Source organism: Danio rerio, chromosome 15, assembly GCF_049306965.1.
Source record: "Danio rerio strain Tuebingen ecotype United States chromosome 15, GRCz12tu, whole genome shotgun sequence".
In the NCBI taxonomy this organism is placed as follows: Eukaryota; Metazoa; Chordata; class Actinopteri; order Cypriniformes; family Danionidae; genus Danio; species Danio rerio.
In genome coordinates, this window is record NC_133190.1 from 3,172,501 (window position 1) to 3,192,769 (window position 20,269).

Sequence of the window (20,269 nt, forward strand, 5' to 3'; positions counted from 1 at the left end):
CGGCTGGAAGAGTTGCGAGCAGAGTAAACGGTTACAGAATTTTCATTTTTGGGGCAGATCATCCTATTAAAGACAACAGAAGCGCCAAGAAGACGCTGCATTATTTAGCTGCTGCGTGTACGCAGGTACTGAAACCTTGAAATCAAGAGTATGACTAAAGCTGAGAAATAAATCGGAGGCCAGGAGAGGGAAAGCATCGAGCATGACAACATCTGCCTTTCGGTTGGAAGAAAACAACATTCTGGAGAACGATCAGAAAAAGTCCCTTCTGCAGGTGCCAAAAACCAAATGTAAATCATCCCACCAGAAATCACAAAGAGGAAACGTGAGATCACAGCCACGAGTGAAGAATTAGTTATTACTTATTTGGTTGTTCTCATTTGCCAACTTATTTTAGTTGCTTGTAAAATAAATGTATATAACTACTAAGGATGCCACGGTTCTCAATATAGTATTGAATCATACGGTACGACCTCTACGGTTCAATACGCGCTTGTGAATTGCTGTTTTCTCGGTTTTGCGTTTAAATAATTTATGTGCACTTTATATCTTCCCGAATTGACTGTGTGTGCCTGTAAGTACATGAGCTGAGGAAACTCCTCCCCACGAGTCCAATCACTATGCTCTAAAGTTCGGGGGCGCTTGACCATCATTCCACACTTTAACATGGCGAGCGGCGGTGAAGTGAGGCTGAGGCAACAGTACAAGGAAGCGCTGGCGAAGTGAGGCAACAGTACGAGAAAGCGTCTGCGATTTCGAATCTGCAGTGTGAGGACATTTCAGTTTTGCCGGTAAATATAATGCCTATAAAAGAAAAAACAGAGAACAAAAAATAACTGTGTGCAAGCATTATTTTACACAAATAACCATGACTGCACATCTGCAGCGCCATCACCCAGCAATACGCTTATTTCACGCGGCCGCCATTTTAAAGAACCAAAGCGAGGCTGCGGTGGGAAGAAACCCGGAAGTGTAGGAACTGCACTGTAAACATTGCAGTAACATGCTGTGGACTACAAACCTCCAGCTGTTGCCGAGATTTCAAAATGCAGAAATGGTGTAAACATTACTTCAATATCATTCAGTAAGTTTGTTTTAAACCATTAAAAGCAATTTAGCATCAAACAAGATGACAATCTCAGTGATACGCTTAAGTGTCCTCCTAGGCTTCAGTTCAGGGCACCAGTTAAACACCGTGAGGACGCTTCCCTGCTTCAGTCTATGTAACCCGGTGAGTGATAAAACACTGCAGTCCTCTGCAGCACACCCTCATGTTGTGAGTAATAGTGTTGTCCCGGTACTGAAGTTTTAAACCCGGCTATTTCCCGCTAATATGGAAGCGCCGCTGAGCGCAGATAACTCGACTGATCTTCACGGCTTCGCGCTTCAGTCTCCGTGTATCTGTGTTTGCTGATGGAGACTGGAATCCGAAGCAGAAGCTCGTCTCGTCTGCTCAGTAAACAGCGGTGGGTGAACTGATGACCTTCTCGGCCAATCACAATCATTTCTGTTGAACACGTGAACACAATGGCAAATCAGCGCTGTTTTAAGAAAGCCATCAACATTGCCTTAAATGTTAGCGAGAAATTGTCGTTTTTTCTTTTAATTCAGTATCGTGACGAGTCTAATATAGTAAAAGAATCAGTTCATTAACTCGAGTTTGATAAATGGCATCTAAAACGTGTGTTTTGGAAAGAAAACGTTAGCTAACTAGTGCCATTTCCCTTAACTTAGCTAAAAATGAGCTCTGATATCCCTTTTTATTTTCACCATTCATTCAGAACGGACCTTCGGGTCACCCGGAAGGCGGAGAAATCATAAAATTGTGTCACTTTCTCTTTGCTGATAAGATATATAGCCAGTTACACAACATTCCTACGTAACTCCCAATGATACTTCCGGGTTTCTTCCCACCATGGCCTTGATTTCGCTTTTGAAAATGGCAGCCGCGTGAAATCAGTCTATATCACTGTCTGAAGGCAGGATAGCAGAGAAGGTAATAAAGTCCTCCAAATAGCAACAATCCCTCGCTGAATCTTTCAAGCAAACATACCCAACTGGTTCCGAGACACATAAAATAACAAAGGCAGTGCGGGTGATTATTGCTGAAGATTTGCAGCCGTTTTAGGTGATTGGTGATGCGGGCTTGTATCATCTTATAAAAGCACTCGATCCGCGTTACAGACTACAGTCTCGCATTTTTTCAGCACCGAGATAATTAAGATATGTGTTTATTTATGTTTACTGAAGTACAAATATGTTTATTTGAAATGGCCAATTTATCTTTATTAAATTCACATGTGTGTTTATTTTCAAAGTGTTGGATTTTATGTGTTCCCCAGTTTGCACATGGGCTACCAGCAGCTGTCAGACTTCAGTGTTCTTTTTTTTTTTATACAATACACTAGGAACTAGTGTACTTTTCTTGACTTTTAAGTAAAACAAAATGAGTATTGCAATGAATTGTTTTTACTCTTTTCTCCTTAACCTCTTACTGTTCCTATTGCCTATAGAATAAAAAAATAAAAACACATGTCAAGCCATGAGAATCGTTCCGAAAGCCGTGTTAAAAAACCGAAATATGTATTGAACCGAGGGCTGTTTTGTTGCATCCCTAATAACTACACTTTTTTAGCTCTATGGCTCCTCGGCTATGGACCTCACTGCCACTAGATCTTAAGAGCAGTGATAGTCTTCAAAACTTTAAATCATGTCTAAAGACTAGGGGTGTAACGATTTATCATTGTACGATTTATTGCGATGCAAAAATGTCACAATATGCATCGTGGCGTTATGACGATTTGATTACGATATGACGTCCGTTTTCTCTTATTAGTTGAGCTGATTGCACGTGAGCTACGTTCCACCTGCTGTCGCACGTGAGTTCAGATTGCAGCAGCAGTAATGTTAGCAGACCAAGATGAGTGGAGCTGAAATAGAGGATGGCCCATCCACTCAAAATCAGACGTCTGGCAACATTTCGGTTGTACAGTCATTGCTTTAGAATCATCCGCTTTTTGACACGCATACTGGGTCAAACATCCTAAGTTTTAATGTCTTCACAGTGATTTACATACTTTGCACAGCAACAGGGATACCTCCTAATGGTGTTGAAAGAGTCACATACTGTATTTATAAGGTACAATTCACCCTAAAATATCATTCTGTCTTCATATAATGTTCCCGCCACAAAATCACACATGACGTGAGCTGACCATGAGCTGTTACTACAGAGGGCGGACTTTGATAGACGCGCGCGTATGGCAAGCCGTTTTAGCATTTAAACCTTTGTTCTGACTATCCATAAATATATTTAGAGATATCTCTAATTATATTTTGACTAGTCATAATTATAATTCGACTAGTCAGAAGGACAATTAGAGATATCTGCAATTACAATTGTACTAGTACAAAATCAGATTGGAGATATCTGCAAATATATTATGACTAGTCATATTCCTCCATTGACTTCCATTGAAAAATATTTGCAGATATCTCTAAATGAGTTTTGACTAGTCACAATTGTAATTAGAGATATCTCTAAATGAATTTATTTAAATATGAATTAAATACCTGGAAATGTCGATTTTTTTTTTTGCACACACAAAAAACGCAAGTGACCAAGCAAAGCCTTAAGCTCTTACTGTTAAATTCAATTGAATAGAAAGCTTTTTTTTTTGCACCTTTACTTAAATTGTTCCTTAATTTTGTCTCTGTCATTTCAATAATATTTTTAAGAAGCTTTAAAATTGTTTTATTTTCCAGTGACAGGCCTGTTTAATTTATTTTCCTAAACAAGGTTCAGTTTAACAAGTTGAAACAAAAGAAATACATAAAAATAGTTTACTTGGTAAAATTTGCATTTCAGTTTAATTTTACATTTTTATTCCAAATATCGTGATACATATCGAATCGTGAACACTATATCGTGATACACATCGTATCGTGAGCTGAGTGTATCGTTACACCCCTACTAAAGACCCATCTTTTTAAGCAGGCTTTTACTTAACATTTTTTTTAATCATGTTTTTATTATGTTCTTTTACGTTCGCTATTGTGTTTTAACTTGTTTGGTCAATGATTGTTTTTAGTAATGTTTAATTTGTTTAGCATGTCTGCTGATGCTTATTGTAAGGCGACCTTGGGTGTCTAGAAAGGCGCCATTTACAAATAAAATGAATTATTATTATTATTATTATTACTTTAAAAACACATTAGCTGTGGAAAATATCACTAGAGTGCATGTAAGATATAATATTTCTACTTGTGCTTAATTCAGTGTGTTACTTTGCCATTTTTTTGGAGCTAATAACAAAATTCATCAGACATTTCTGCCTGAAAATACATGAGTAAGATGTTCCCACGAATTTATAATAAGGTCTGGCCTGATTTCAAGCTATCAGATGTTCTTGCAAGTGAACATGTTCTGATTGTGAGTCATTTCAGTTTCAGTGGTAAGAACATGCGTTTTCGGATCGTCCAAACAAGGTAGTTTCGGTTGCGGGTTGATTTGCACAGCTGTTGAACATTTTTTGGTCAAACCACTTCAAGTCAACTCCTGTCTTCATTGTGTGCATTATGGGCCCATGCGATATTTCAGTTTTTCTTTTTAAATGAATCTGCAAAAATGTCAACAATTCTTTGTTTTTCTGTCAATATGGGGTGCACATGAGATGTGTGTACGTTAATGAGTGGTAAATATGAACTTAAATGATTTTAGCAAATGGCTGCAATATTACAAGGGGTTAAAGGGGTTACTGTATGCATGTATGTATATTTTAACACACTCACCGGCCAGTTTATTAGGTACACCTGTCCAACCGCTAGTTAACGCATATTTCTAATCAGCCAATCGCATGGCAGCACCTCAATGCATTTAGGCATGTAGACATGGTCATGAGGATCTGCTGCAGTTCAAATCGAGCATCAGAATGGGGACGAAAGGGGATTTAAGTGACTTTGAACATTGGTTAAACTTGTTGGTGCCAGACGGGCTGGTCTGAGTATTTCAGAAAATGCTTATCTACTGGGATTTTCACACACAACCATCTCTAGGCTTTAAAGAGAATGGGCTGATCAAGAGGAAATATCCAGAGAGCGGCAGTTCTGTGGGCGCAAATGCCTTGTTGATGCCAGAGGAGAATGGCCAGACTGGTTCCAGCTGATAGAAAGGCAACATTAACTCAAATAAGCACTCGTTACAACCGAGCTCTGCAGAAGAGCATCTCTGAACACACAACACGTCCAACCTTGAGGCGGATGGGCTACAGCAGCAGAAGAGCACACCGGGTGCCACTCCTGTCAGCTAAGAACAGGAAACTGAGGCTACAATTCACACAGGCTCACCAAAACTGGACAATAGAAGATTGGAGAAATGTTGCCTGGTCTGAAGAGTCGATTTCTGCTGCGACATTCGGATGGTCGGGTCAGAATTTGGCATCAACAACATGAAAGCATGGATCCATCCTGCCTTGCATCAGCGGTTCAGGCTGGTGATGGTAGTGTAATGGTGTGGGGGAGATTTTCTTGCCATATTTTGGGCACATTAGTACCAATTGAGCATCGTGTCAACGCCACAGCCTACCTGAGTATTGTTGCTGACCATGTCCATGCCTTAATGACCACAGCTGCCCTATCTTCTGATGGCTACTTTTAGCAGAATATCACACCATGTCATAAAGCCTAAACACACAACAGCGTGGAAGAAATAAAAAGCCTTACATTAGATCATAATGTTAACGTTTAGCCTTAACAAGCAACACCGGCAACGGTGTTTAATGCCACTATGAACGCCAGCACCGAATTCACCATTTATTTTATATAGACTACTTTTGGGCTTTTCTAAATGAACTGTTGCTGTTTATTTGAGTTTGAAAAAAGGAGAACGAAAAGCTTTATTTAGAAACAAACCTTTATTTCTGTTGTTTGTATCTCTTTGTTTAATTGTATTTAAGCAAATTCGGAAAAGTAATTTTGTATAGCAGATTGGTTATCTCTAATATTTATGTTAATTGGTATGAGATAGAGCACAGGTGGCCAACCCTGTTCCTGGAGAGCCACCTTCCTGCAGATTTCATTTGCAACCCATATCAAACACACCTGCCTGTAATTATCACGTGGTGTTCAGGTCCTAATTAATTGGTTCAGGTGTGTTTGATATGGATAGCAACTGAAATCTGCAGGAAGGTGGCTCACCAGGAACAGGGTTGGCCATCCCTGAGGTAGACCATTGTAATTTATAAGAATTCAGGGCCCTTACATTGCAATTAGGAAAGGGCGCTACAGAAGTATAAATCAGCATTTAGCCTTTACACGCAACGCAGCACCAAGGAAAGGGAAAAAGGTAACACTAGATAGCTATTTCATATAGCAGCTATATGACCTTTAGGGTGCTTTCACACCTACACTTTTGTTTTGGAACGTGTCTCGTTTGACCAGTTAGCGCGGTTCGTTTGGCATATGTGAACAGGGCAATCGCGCTCTGTTCTGCACCAAAGTAATCGCTCCGAAATCGCTTGAATGAGGTGGTCTCGGCTCGATTGAAACGAACCCTGGAGCGATTTGATTGCAGTGAGAAAGCGATTCGATCCGAGCGCGGTTATATCACAGTGTTTTATGGATATGTAATAGGCTTACGGCTATATGAAGAGAGAATTATGAGTAAGGCGGGAAGTTTCACGAGTCTCCGGATGCCCGCAAACGAGTGATGATCTCCCGGTAACCTGGCGTCTCCCTCCCGGTCCTCAAATAGGCATTGTCGCGCACCCTTCTCACCCCTCCCCACTGCATCTCTCCTCAGACACATCACACGCGTGCATCTTGTCAATCACCACCAAACCACTACCTCTCCTGACAGCTGAGCGGGACGCTGCAAAATAAACCCTGACACTCTGACCAATGTGAGGAGAGTTTACTCGCACGTGACTTGTTTTAGCTCTTTTGGTTCGATTAGAAACTTTGCAGTGTGAAAGCGAACCAAGCAAAGAGCAACAATGTAACAATTGTAATCTCTGTTTCGGAACAACTGAATCGATTCACAGGTGTGAATGCACCCTAAAACCTGATTTATACTTCTGCGTCAAGTGACCGGCGTAACCCACGGCGCATGCAACGCGCGTGGCTGTGCATTTATACTTCTGCGCGCTGTCTCTGTTGGTCTGCATTAACACTTCCGAAACGCTAGTGGGCAGTGAGGTGTAAATGTTCCTCTGTGTCGAGTTTCTTGCTGCTGTTTTGCTTGCTCATTTTGAGACAGGAACCGGCGGACGTGCAACAACTTTAACTATGAGGTAAACACTAAACAAAACTTTCCATCCGGAGCTCCTTCACGGGACTCCACACTTGTAAACAATCGCTCGCGCCATTCGCGCAGCTCTCGGTCCCGCCCAGACTCGTCACCGCTACCAAGTCGACCAATCACAGAGCTTACGCTACGTGTCGATGCGACGTGTAGTTACATTTTTGAGAGGTGCACGTCAGTGATGGCAACGGCGAAGGGCTATGCGTCAGCGCCGTAGCATACGCCGGCGTTTGACGCAGAAGTATAAATCAGCCTTTAGCCAAACTGGCACGGCGCTGGCGTTAACACGGCTTCTTCATCTCAAGTTAAGACTATTTTCTGTCCTTTACTCTAGCTGTCTTACTTTTTTCCATCACTCAGGTGCTTTTCTCTTTGCTCGAGTCTATTATTTTTTGCATTGAATATTTTTTAAATGGATTCAATCGAACAATTCGATTAAAAGTGTCAGCCATAACAACAATACAGCATATTTTTCCATTATCGTGCAGAACTAGATCAGATCATTAATAGCATGTTATTACCAGATGTTAGGGCTGTGCAATTAATCAAAAACGGGTTTCGATTTCGATTTTTGCTTCTAACGATTATGAAAAACCATTCATCGAGATAAACGATTATTCTATCACATACCGCCCCCTTTCCAGTTGTACATATTTGTTGCTCTGCAAAGCTCAGTTCCATGTGAACATTACTAAAAGCATGTGCTGTACTGTAACGTCTGCAGCACGGGATGCGCATCATTCATATTTTTAAAAGTGCGAAAGAGCACATTAGCGATTATTCATAACTAATTAATTATCTTCAGCGTTCAACGCTAAAGATTTTTTCTACTGGTCCGATCGGGTCAGTGGTTCAGATTTTTACTTGCCTTACCAAAATTTTCACTGGCCCCACCAAAAAAAGGGAAGTTAATAGCTATTTTTAGCCACATATTTTAAATATGCGTGTGTGGCAAAAATAAAGTCTTTGAATCTAGAATTTCAATACTTCAAAACATGTTAATAAAAGTGTTATGCAAACAAAAAGAGCAGAGGAAAATGTGGAGGTATTTTATTGCGGTTCGAAATTATTTAACAAAAGGTGGCTGACTTGTCAAACTGACGGCAAACTGTGCAAAACATCACTTTATTTATTTATTTTTTTGTCGCGTTGTTTACAAGACGTTAGAAGCAGACATTTTCTTTTAGCCTTATAATTTGATGTTGCCAACATGTTGCCGTCTCTTCGCTGTATTGGTTGTTACCATGTTACAGAAAAAATAGCATTCTCAAAACATCAAATCACATAAGAGGAACCGAAAAGCAATATAGTCTTGACGACACACAGAGACGGAAGTGTTTAAAGACTTAAAAGAACAAACTTAAAATGCACGCAACTGACAAATAGTCGCAGACAAATTAAATGTTAGTGACAAGGCAGCACTGCCCCAATCGGGCCAGTAATGATTCTGTCTACTGTCCCAAGCGTCTCTCACGCTGGCCCTGGGCCACCGGGCAGTCCTTATTGTTGAGTCCTGATCTTTGCTATGATGACGGCACATAACATTTGACTAGATATTTTTCAAGCTACTAGTATTCAGCTTAAAGTGACATTCAAAGGCTTAATTAGGGTAAGTCATTATATAACAGTATCTGCAGACAATCAAATATATATATATTGCTTAAAGGGGCTAATAATGTCGAGCTATTAAAATAGGTTTCAAAAAATTTAAACCTGCTTTTATTCTAGCCGGAATAAAACAAATAAGCCTTTATCCTGAAGAACAAATATTATAGGAAATACTGTAAAAAAAAATCCTCTGTTAGACATCATTTGGAAAATATTTTTATATAAAAATGAATTCAAAGAAGGGCGAATAATTTTGACTTCAACTGATAATCGTTTTGAATAATCCTGATTGCAATATAATCGTGATTATGATTTTTCCCATAATCGAGCAGCCCTACCAGATGTAAACATGGCCTAAAATTCTCATCACAATCTACAATACCTGTAGACATTCTATCAGAAGCTCACTTTTCAGTCCAAAATAAAAGCAAAACAAGTTTGCTCTATGCAGAGATTGATGACAGATCTATATCAAAGCACTGATGCATGTGAATGATGGCAGCTTACATGCCATAAAGCCAATGGAAAATGAATGAACAACACATGATTTTAAAGTTGCCATTAAACGAGATTCTGTTACAAACCCAAACATGTTCCATAACTATAAAAGAAGAGACATCTGGCACTGAAAGTTAATGAAATAGCCGCACTGTTGTACACGAGGAGGCTATAATATTTCAGGGAAAAGTGCAGACTCATTCAAAAAAAAAAAAAAGATACAGGGTCAGCGAGTCCGAGTCTCAAAACAAGATGAGTAAATGTAGCACAGCATGACGGCCTAAAACAAGCAATAATATTTGCATAGTTATTAGCCGTAGTTCTATTAATAAATAACCAACAGTGTCCTGCAGTGCCATGATGGAAAACTCCAGCTGTAAAACAGCCCAGGTTTTAGACAACGCTATTTTATGTATCGTCCTAACTGTCCTCCTTAATGGGATAGTACACCGCAAAAATTAAGATTTGCTCACTATTTACTCTCCCTAAAGTGACTCCAAACCTTTATGAGTTTCTTTCTTCTGTAGATTACAAAATTACACATTTTGAAGAAAGTTGGAAACCTGTAACCACTGATTTCCAAAGTAGAAAAAACTGTATGGAAGTCAATGTTTACAGGTTTCCAGCTTTCTTCAAAATATCTTATTTTTGGGTCAAGTTTTGTGGTGAACGACTCCTTTAACTAAAGGTTAATGACATTTTTTATGTTCAAGATTTTGACTACTTCATAATAAACCCTTCATGAGTTTTGATTCATTAAAATGGGATATAAATTGAGAAATCAATAAATAAGACAACAAATAAGAGCTCTTCACACCATAAAAACACCAAGCAAGTATACGATAAACAAAGTACAGAAACTGGTTGAATGCGAATAAAAAATCTTTAATGGTGTCTAGACATGCTACAGTAGCCTGTTTTCTACTGTCCCACGTCTTTTAAAGAGCAAGTTCTGAACATTCTTTTCTATCATGCCACGTCTTTTAAAGATCTAAACATTGCTTTTTATATCGCACAATGTCTTTTAAAGTTCTGAACATTGCTTTTTATATCGCACAATGTCTTTTAAAGTTCTGAACATTGCTTTCTATTGCACACCATAAGGCTCTATTTTGACAATCTAGGCAAATAGTCCAGGGCGCAAACGCCTTAAGGGCATGTCAGAATCCTTTTGCTATTTTAAGGATGAAAACATCCGCTATGCGCCGTGGCGCATGGTCTAACAGGGTTGAGCTTATTCTCTTAACGTGTTATAGGTGTGTTTTAAGAATAAACCAATCAGAGTCTCATCTCCCATTTTTTTTAGGAGTCAGTTGCGTTGCACCATGGTGCATTTGCCATTTACATGGCGGACTTTGTAAGTGGAAAAACTGAACGCTTCACTAGAGAGAAAACAGTTAAACAGAGCATCTGCAGCGCGAGAATGACAGAATGAGCCTCCTCATTCTTTACTTTCACTTTCACTCTCTTGGACAAGGAAACGTGTTGTGCACACAGACATTCATTAGCCTATACATAATTAATTTAGTTTATCAAGCGCAAATATTTGCCTTAAAACTATTTCTAAATTCAGTTCCAATTTCCAGCAAACGAATAAATAAACAATAATAATGAGTTATATTCAAATACACATGCTGCCCCGTATGGTCTGAAACCTGACAGGTGGACAAATCTAAGCTTATTTTTAGTAAAACTAAAACTAAAAATATGCATATATTATAAAAAATAAAAAAGATTAAATAAAAAAAACTGCTAATAATAATAAAAAATAAAAAATACTGCTAATAATAATAAAAAATAATAATAACAAATAAAAAATACTGCTAATAATAAAAAAATTTATACAGAAGCAAATTGTTATGAATAAACTGAAAAAGCCTCCCGAGATGAAGGCATGGATATATTTATATTTATGTAGGCTAGAAAATAAAAGTTTTTTAACAGTTTAATCCTTAATATTTATATTAGGGGTGTCAAAATTAATTGTTGCTTTGGTGCACAGTGATGCAGACGCGGACAATTCGGTATCGGTTCAGTAATAATCATAACCGGTTATTATGTACTGACGTCATTTATCTCCTATGCTCTCTGTCGCGAGGGAGGTGAGCGAGAGTATTTACAACACTCAGTCAACGCAGGGCCGGTCCGTGGCATAGGCACCATAGGCAAATTCTAAGGGCGCTGTATATCCAGGGGGGCGCCAGAAATTAACGCGGTTCAGTTGGTTTTGTTTTCAATATTCTTGACACACATTCAGTTACAGACGGCAATAACTCAAAAACCTCTGACCCTAAAAAGATCTAAAGTGTGTCTCCTACAAAAAGACAAAGCTGGTTATGTTTCACAGCTGTCTTTCTTTTTTTTTTTCGCTCCACACTACGAGCACTGCTCCGTTTAAGCCCTCGCAATATGTGTTTAGCCGGGAGAGCTCGCGCTGAGAGGAGCTTTAAGCAAGGGACCGTCGGAAAAGTGCTTCTTTTTTTTCGTTTTTTTTTTTCGTTTTCGCTTCTCTGCTCCGCTCTTCGCGAGCTCTCCCTGTTGCGAGGGCTTAAGTGTGTGAGTGTGTGTGTGCGTGTGTGTGTGTTTGTGTCTTTGGTGCTGTCTATGTTTGTGTTTGAATGAGAGACAGTGTGGTGCATTGTCTCTGTGTTTTTACAGACAGCTTGTTATAGCCTCTCCTCTAAAATATAACACTGTATATGGAATGCATCGTCAATGCACCGTGATGCACCGAAATATCGAATTGAACCGAATCGAAGGCATGATAATCGTAACCGAACCGTGAGACCAGTAAAGGTTCACACCTCTAATTTACATCCTATATATATATATATATATATATATATATATATATATATATATATATATATATATATATATATATATATATATATATATATATATATATATATATATATATCCTTATTATATCCTTTAAACATGCTTAATATTGTAATTATTTTTCATTTGTAAAAACTTGAGCTAATCACAATAAAGGCTATTGTTTACTGAAAGACCTTAACAAATTCGCCTAAATCAACTCAATATTTTTTAGAGAAGACACATCATCTTTGCAAACAGTGTAACTAAAGTGTTAGTATAACTAGTATGACTCAGTAAGGTAACCGAGGAACATATTAGCATAATTTAATAAAAATAACATGCCATGACCCCTTAAGAGGAGAAAAAGAAAAGATTTGTAGTCAATTCACATGTACCAGAAAGCAATACTGAACATTTATGTCATCTGGTGGTAAACGACATAATAACAGTGGATGAAGATGGACTGAGCAGACTTTTAAAGGTAAAGTGTGCCTTTTATTTCTTAACATGCAAGAAAACCGAAGTCCTGTGGCTCCATTCAAAACACTACACACTGTTTCAATTGAGTGTCTTAATGAGTCCATTCAACAGCGTGAGTTTGGGAAGTTTGTCGTTTGTACCAAAAATTGAGAAAGATTAATTAGATCATGATGATGATGATGATGAATATAATAATAGTAAAAACAATAACACTAATAAGAATAAATTATTAAATAAATGTTTGTTTGCAGAAATGACACAATACTTGAGGTCAAAAGCCCAAACTACAGACAATATTAGAGTTTAAATACTAAACCCTGACTTTTACATGCATACAGATATTTATACCCCAACACCCACCATAATGTAAGTACAGTAGTTATAATGAGAATTATTTATATTATTAATTAAATTACCTATTAAATAGTATTTTATTAACATATGGCCAAACTTCAACTTGCACGGCAATGTAAATACAGTAATTATAACGAGAATTATTTACATTACTTATTAAATTGCCCATTAAATTGCATTTTATTAACGTCTACGCCGGCCCCAACCACTCACAGTAATGCAAATACAGTAATTATAACGAGAATTATTTATAATATTTATTAAATTGTCCATTAAATTGTATGTTATTAACATATACCAAAACTCCAAGCCTCTCAGCAATGTAAATACAGTAATAGGAATGAGAATTATTTATATTATTTATTAAAATTATACAATAAATTGTATTTTATTAACATATACCAAAACTCCAAGCCTCAAAGCAATGCAAATACAGCAATTATAACAAGATTTATTTATACTAACTATTAAATTACCCATTAAATTGTATTTTTATCATATACCCAAACTCAAAGCCTCACAGCAATGTAAGTAAAGTAATTATAATGAGAATTATTTACATTATTTAATAAATTATCCATTTAATTGTATTTTATTAGCATATACCCAAACTCCAGGCCTCATGGAAACGTAAATACAGTAATTATGACAAGATTTATTTATACTAATTATTAAATTACCCATTAAATTGTATTTTATTATCATATACCCAAACTCTAAGCCTCACAGCAATGTAAATACAGTAATTATAATGAGAATTATTTATATTATTTAGTTAATTACCTATTAAATTGTATATTAACATATACTCAAACTTCAAGACTCACACAGAATTGTAAATACAGTAACTATAATGAGAATTATTTATACTATTTATTGAATTGCCCATTAAATTGCATTATATTAACGTCTGGCCTACCCCAACCCCTCAAGGCAATGTATTTACAGTAATCATAACCAAATTTGTTTATATTATTATTAAAATTACACATTAAATAGCATAAACTCCCACCCTCACCGCAATGTAAATACAGTAATTATAATGAGAATTGTTTTAATTATTTATTAAATTGGCCATTAAATCGCATGTATTATTGTATACGCAAACTCCCACCCTCACCGCAATGTAAATACAGTAATTATAATGAGAATTATTTATATTATTTAGTTAGTTACCTATTAAATTGTATATTAACATATACCCAAACTGCAAGACTCACACAGCAATGTAAATACAGCAACTATAATGAGAATTAAACCCATTAAATTGCATTATATTAATGTCTGGCCTACCCAAACCCCTCACGGCAATGTAAATACAGGAATTACAACTAGATTTATTTATATCATTATAAAAATTACATATTAAATAGCATTTTATTAATATATACGCAAAGTCCCACCCTCACGGCAATGTAAATACAGTAATTATAATGAGAATTATTAACATTATTTATCAAATTACATTTTAATAACGTCTACCCTACCCCAACTCTAAACTTTGCAGTAAACTTACAGTATAGCTGTATCCCATGCAGACTTACATTAAATTTGGATTAATGTTTAACTAGCTGCTGTACATTGAGGTAAACCAGGTTTATATTCGCACATTCACCTTCTGAACATAATCCAATAGCAAATTCTAAATAGAGAACCAATATTAGCATTAGCAGCTAATGACTGTCAAAGCACAACATTGTTCACAGTCAACTAAACAGCGCTAATGTTGTTTTACACTCATATTTGAAGTCGAATGTTAAAAAAAGTAGCGTAATAAACAATATAAGAACCGTGTCACAAGTTGTCACGTTGTCCTCATAACAACAACAGACGTCATTAGAGTTAGCAAGTATGTATTAGCCTTTTAAAATTCTGCTTCCCCATTTAATTGAACGCCAAACTCCAAATATAAAACCAACTTTAGCTCAATCTCCAGCACTCCAAAGTGATGCCACCCCCAAACGCATGCACACTAGCGAGTAAGCGGAGTAGTGCTTTGAAACACAGCCCCGCAGAGTGAGTATAGTGACTGCAGCAGTATTTAATCTGCAGCTCTGTGATCAGATGACGTTGACGTGTGCACTTCCAGGCCCTTACTCTTATTTCTTACAAACACACTTTAAAACCACACACTTCCTATGATTGCTAAAATAAAAGTGCACTTAAAACAAAAAGACAGCCGGTCACATCTAACACGGAGCAGGGTAAATAACCGCACATTCACTATGGTGAAGGTCTGCACATTTACTAGCGTTAAACACAAATCATCCCTGCGAAACGTGAATCGACTCACCAAAAGCAAGTTCCGCTTTTTTAAATGTACTTCCCTCTCTTCTCTTCTTCGGGTTGATGTGTGTGTGTGTTTTGTGGAGGCTTTAAAGCACTAGGCCAGTGTGTGTGTGATCTGGATCTCTATAAGCTACGTGGCTCTTTCACACTTGAATATTACAGCAGTTTACAGTCTCAATCCTCATCCACTTGCTTTTTCTACGTCCGTAAACGTTCGGGGGTCGAACCAAGTCGCGATCTTCCCAAGCAAACAACTTTTCCCCGCGATTGTTGTTAGTTTTTACGGCCACCTCCATCCATTGCGAGCGCAGGGCTCTTCGAGCGTCTGGATAATCGCCATCATTTTCCGCTCAAGAATGTGTACACACACACACGCGTGCGCGCGCGCACACACGTCGTGCGCATGCGTATCCCGTCCTGTGCATTCCTCTTTCTTTCTGTACTTATGCAATACACTTGTTTTTTTTTTTTCATGCGATGTATCATCACTGGTTTGGAATGATTTACGTTCACATTGCTTTTCCAATGTTAATATGAGTGGTACTTTACACCTTAGGGACGTTATTTGTTATTTTAAAAACCAAAACAAGAAGCCACTGTGAACTTTCTTATACTTGCTGGGAAATTTTACTTTCACCAACAGAGGTTTCTTAAAAAAATCTAATCTTCATGGACTTCCTATGTGAAATAGAACATTTAATTAAATCACTTAGATTCTTAGATTAATTGATAATAAGAAATGTGCTTCTTTCTTGAGATCTTTCTTGCAAATATGATATAAATCTCTTTTTTATTGCATTATTTCTTTACAAATTATATATATATATATATATATATATATATATATATATATATATATATATATATATATATATATATATATGTAGACAGGTGGATTGGTGCAGCTGCTGCAGTAATGCGGTCGATGTACCGGTCAGTTGTGGTAAACAAGGAGCTGAGCTGAAGGCAAAGCTTTCGATTTACCGGTCAATCTACGTTCCTACTCTCACCTATGGTCATAAGCTTTGGGTCATGACCGAAAGGATAAGATCTTGAATACAAGTGGCCGAAATGAGTTTCCTTTGAAGGGTGGCAGGGCGCACTCTCAGAGCCGGTGCTCCTCCACATCGAGAGAAGTCAGCTGAGGTAGCTCTGGCATCTGTTTCGGACGCCTCCTGGACGCCTACCTAGGGAGGTGTTCCAGGCATATCCCACCGGGAGGAGGCTTCAAGGAAGACCCAGGACACGCTGGAGGGACTATGTCTCTCGGCTGGCCTGGGAACGCCTCGGGATCCCCACAGAGGAGCTGGAGGAAGTGTGGGGTTCTGCTGCCCCCACCCTGGAAAAGCAGCAGAAAATGAATAAATGAATGTATATATATATATATATATATATATATATATATATATATATATATATATATATATATATATATATATATATATATATATATATATATTTTTTTTTATATATATATATATATATATATATATATATATATATATATATATATATATATATATATATATATATATATGTTTAATGTAACTTATTTTGGTTTGGCTATTTATCTTGTGTATCTAATGTGGTTATTGTGTAAAAGAACTGTTCTTTTTTTACTGTATTCTAAGTTGTATTATACAGTTTCTTGAAAATTAATACACGCAAAAAAAGTACTTATGCAATATTTGTTTTCTGGATGCAGGTTTTTGCTGTTTTTTTTATTCGTGTTGATTTGGAAAAGTAGGTGAATATTTTTGTAATACTGCATATTGTTTCAAGTCATCAGGCATTGTTTAGAATAAAAGGCATCAGATAACATTAACCTTTGTTATTCTTTGTTTATTATGTTTTTTATGGTGCTAGAAGTCTTAAAATTGGCTTTTGTATAAACTCCAGACGCCCTGAAAATGTAAAACTTGTGAAGTTTTTAATTTTCCCTCCTCAATGTAACCGACAGATGGCGCCAAGAAACAGTTAGTAAATCAAGAAAAGAAAAAATACGAATGAAATAAATGAAAAGTAATTTCAATAAAATGTGGTAATATACTGTTTAAAATGGCTTACAAAGTGTCAGTAAACACAAGGTTGTGTCATTTGAGCTGGGATTAAATATGCACACACACACACACACACACACACACACACACACACACACACACACACACACACACACACACACACAGCACTTCTTATTCTATACAGTACTTTTTATAGTTTTATATAGCACGTCTTTTTCTATATAACACTTCTTTTGGTTCTTTATAGCACTTATTCTATATAAAACGTCTTATGGTTCTACATAGCACTTCTTATTCTGTATAACACTTCCTATGGTTCTATATAGCACTTCTTATTCTATATAACACTTCTTATTCTATAAAACACTTCTTATAGTTCTAAATAACACTTCTCATTGTTCTATATTAGAATTCTTTTTCTATAAAACACTTCTTATGGTTCTATATAGCGCTTCATATGGTCATAGCACTTCTTATTGTTCTATATAGCAATTCTTATTCTATATAACATTTCTTAAGGTTATAGATAGCATTTCATGGGGTTCTGTAAAACACTTTTTATGGTTCTATATAGGTCTGCTTATTCTATATAGCACTTATGGTTTTATATAACACCTATATGGTTCTATATAGTACTTCCTATGATCATATATAGCACTTTTTATTGTTCTATATATAACTCTTTTTATAGTTCTAAATAGCACTTCTTGTGGTTCTATACAACACTTCTTATGGTTCTATAGCGCCATTTGACCAAGCTCTCTTCAGCACCGTGAAAGATTAGTGCTATATAGCATCATAAAAGGTTCCCCTATCATTATGAACCAAAGAACCACTTTTAAAGTTATTTAGCACCCTTTATAAAGTGTGGCTTCTTTTAAAAGATTAAATATATTATCGTACTGATTCCAAACTTTTGACTTTCATTGAAATAAATTATTCATTGCATTTAGTAAATGTTTATAAGTGGTTGCAAGCAATTCATATGGGCTGAATTTAAACAAAATTAAGTTGAACATTACTAAATTTTATTTGTTTAAATTCAGCCCATATAAATTGTTTGCAACCACTTGCCTTAGAAAACTTTAGTAAATCCAATGAATCATTTTTGTAAGTGTGGTACTATCTGTATATATTAGAATAACTCAAGTAAGCTATATAGTATAGTATTAAAGCTATATATCTCTTGGTGAAATCTGGCAACAAACTACTAAGGGAGGTAATGTAATAACAACTGCACCCATGAGATTTCCCAGAAGCATTTCTTGTTCTCTAGCTCTAAAGGTTCAATGACTCGCCAGTGTTGACTGTTCCTTCATACAGCAGCAGAGGGCGCCATTTTATCATGAGTTTCACGCTGAGTTTCATTCGACAATCTTTTCTAAATAAAAAAGGGAAGATGTCTATATATAATGTGATGAAAATAGTAATCCACATTCAGCAATTTACTCTTCACTAACTTAAAAATTTAAGGCAAGCAGCTTCAGGACATTATTATATAGATAGATAGATAGATAGATAGATAGATAGATAGATAGATAGATAGATAGATAGATAGATAGATAGGTAGGTAGGTAGGTACGTAGGTAGATAGATAGATAGATAGATAGATAGATAGATAGATAGATAGATAGATAGATAGATAGATAGATAGATAGATAGATAGATAGATAGATAGATAGATAGATAGATAGATAGATAGATAGATAGACAATGTTTTAAAAGACTATTCATTTAACAAGCTTTAATAAAAAAACACACAGTTTATCACACACTGTACATGATTACAGACTTACAAAAAAGTCACAAAGTGTTCTCATTGGCCAACAGGCCTAGTGCATTTTGATTGGCCAAACACCTGAAACATGATACGGGAGAATGTAATGTCTTTTGCCATAATCACCAGTTTCTATTTTAGAAAAATCAACAGTAAAAACAAAACATCAGTGTAAGTTAGTCAGATTCTGACCATAAAAAACAGCCCACACATCTTTACAAGTAGCCTTATCTACCTATTTTTATATATTCTTCCTGGAAACCTTTAGAGGTTAATAGTAATATTTGTTCATCTTTAAATCTGTAGAAGATTGTGGAAGAAATATATGTGTGGCTCATTCATCTCATTGGCACAGAAAACACTGCGATTCCCTCTGACCCCAAAAATTTACTTTTTAGCAGGGTATATGACTGCTATTTTGACATAAAACTTCACATACATGTTGTGGAAGCACAGAAGTCTTACTTTACATCCTGTAAAAAGGCCAAATGGAGCTCTTTAATGCATGTTTTTGTCAGTTAAAGGGTCTATTTTGAGCTAGTCCATGCTTTGGCCACTTTAAAAGCAGTAGAAAGTGCATTACATTTGATTAGTTTTATAATTTAGATGCTTATTGGGTCAAATGTGTAGTGAGTCAAAGTTTAAGAACAATGAACACTTGATTTATTCCTTAAAAATAATGTAATGTTGTTTAACATTTCAAGGAATAGCACTGATTTGATAAGTAAGGATATGTACACCTGCCTGAATTAAACTCCAACATGCTTATGATGACTGAAATGCTATTTTTTTTTTTTTTTTTTTGAGACAACAATCAGCTAAAAGTAATAACTTATTAACACTTTCATTAAACGTAAAGCCGACAGAAAACTTCAGTCACAAGATGGCGCCAAGCAGTCAAGAACTGCTGCGTGAAAGATACACATAAATACGGATATAAACGTTTTCAAGAAAGGTCAAGATGATTTGAATTACCCGTATGAGCTTGTGTTATTAGTTTCAGCGGTTGTGATTTGGGATTAACATCATGAAATGTCTTGACTGACCAATCAGAATAAAGTACCTTTCAATTTCCACTCATTTAACTAAGAAATACTATGAAGGATTGTATTTTTTAAC

The 20,269-nt window shown here is 36.3% G+C and overlaps 1 protein-coding gene and 1 long non-coding RNA gene across 5 annotated transcripts in view; one reads left to right on the forward strand and one right to left on the reverse strand.

Annotated features, from left to right (window-relative positions):
* LOC141377988 (uncharacterized) overlaps nt 1-2,313 on the forward strand; it is a 31,628-nt gene extending 29,315 nt beyond the window's left edge. Inside the window, exon 4 of the long non-coding RNA XR_012391226.1 lies at nt 1-2,313. This exon is cut by the window's left edge and continues 10 nt beyond it. This is a non-coding gene — a long non-coding RNA (uncharacterized lncRNA).
* Nucleotides 1-15,704, reverse strand: part of fndc3a (fibronectin type III domain containing 3A) — a 143,376-nt gene extending 127,672 nt beyond the window's left edge. For 2 of the 4 annotated variants that reach the window (XM_073924233.1, XM_073924230.1), the window contains exon 1: nt 15,357-15,704. The gene's annotated coding sequence lies outside the window, so the exon portion shown is untranslated. Of the gene's footprint in view, nt 1-15,311 lie in introns of all 4 variants that reach the window. The other 2 variants (XM_073924234.1, XM_073924231.1) reach the window with 1 other exon arrangement.
* Between the last annotated feature and the right edge of the window lie 4,565 nt (nt 15,705-20,269).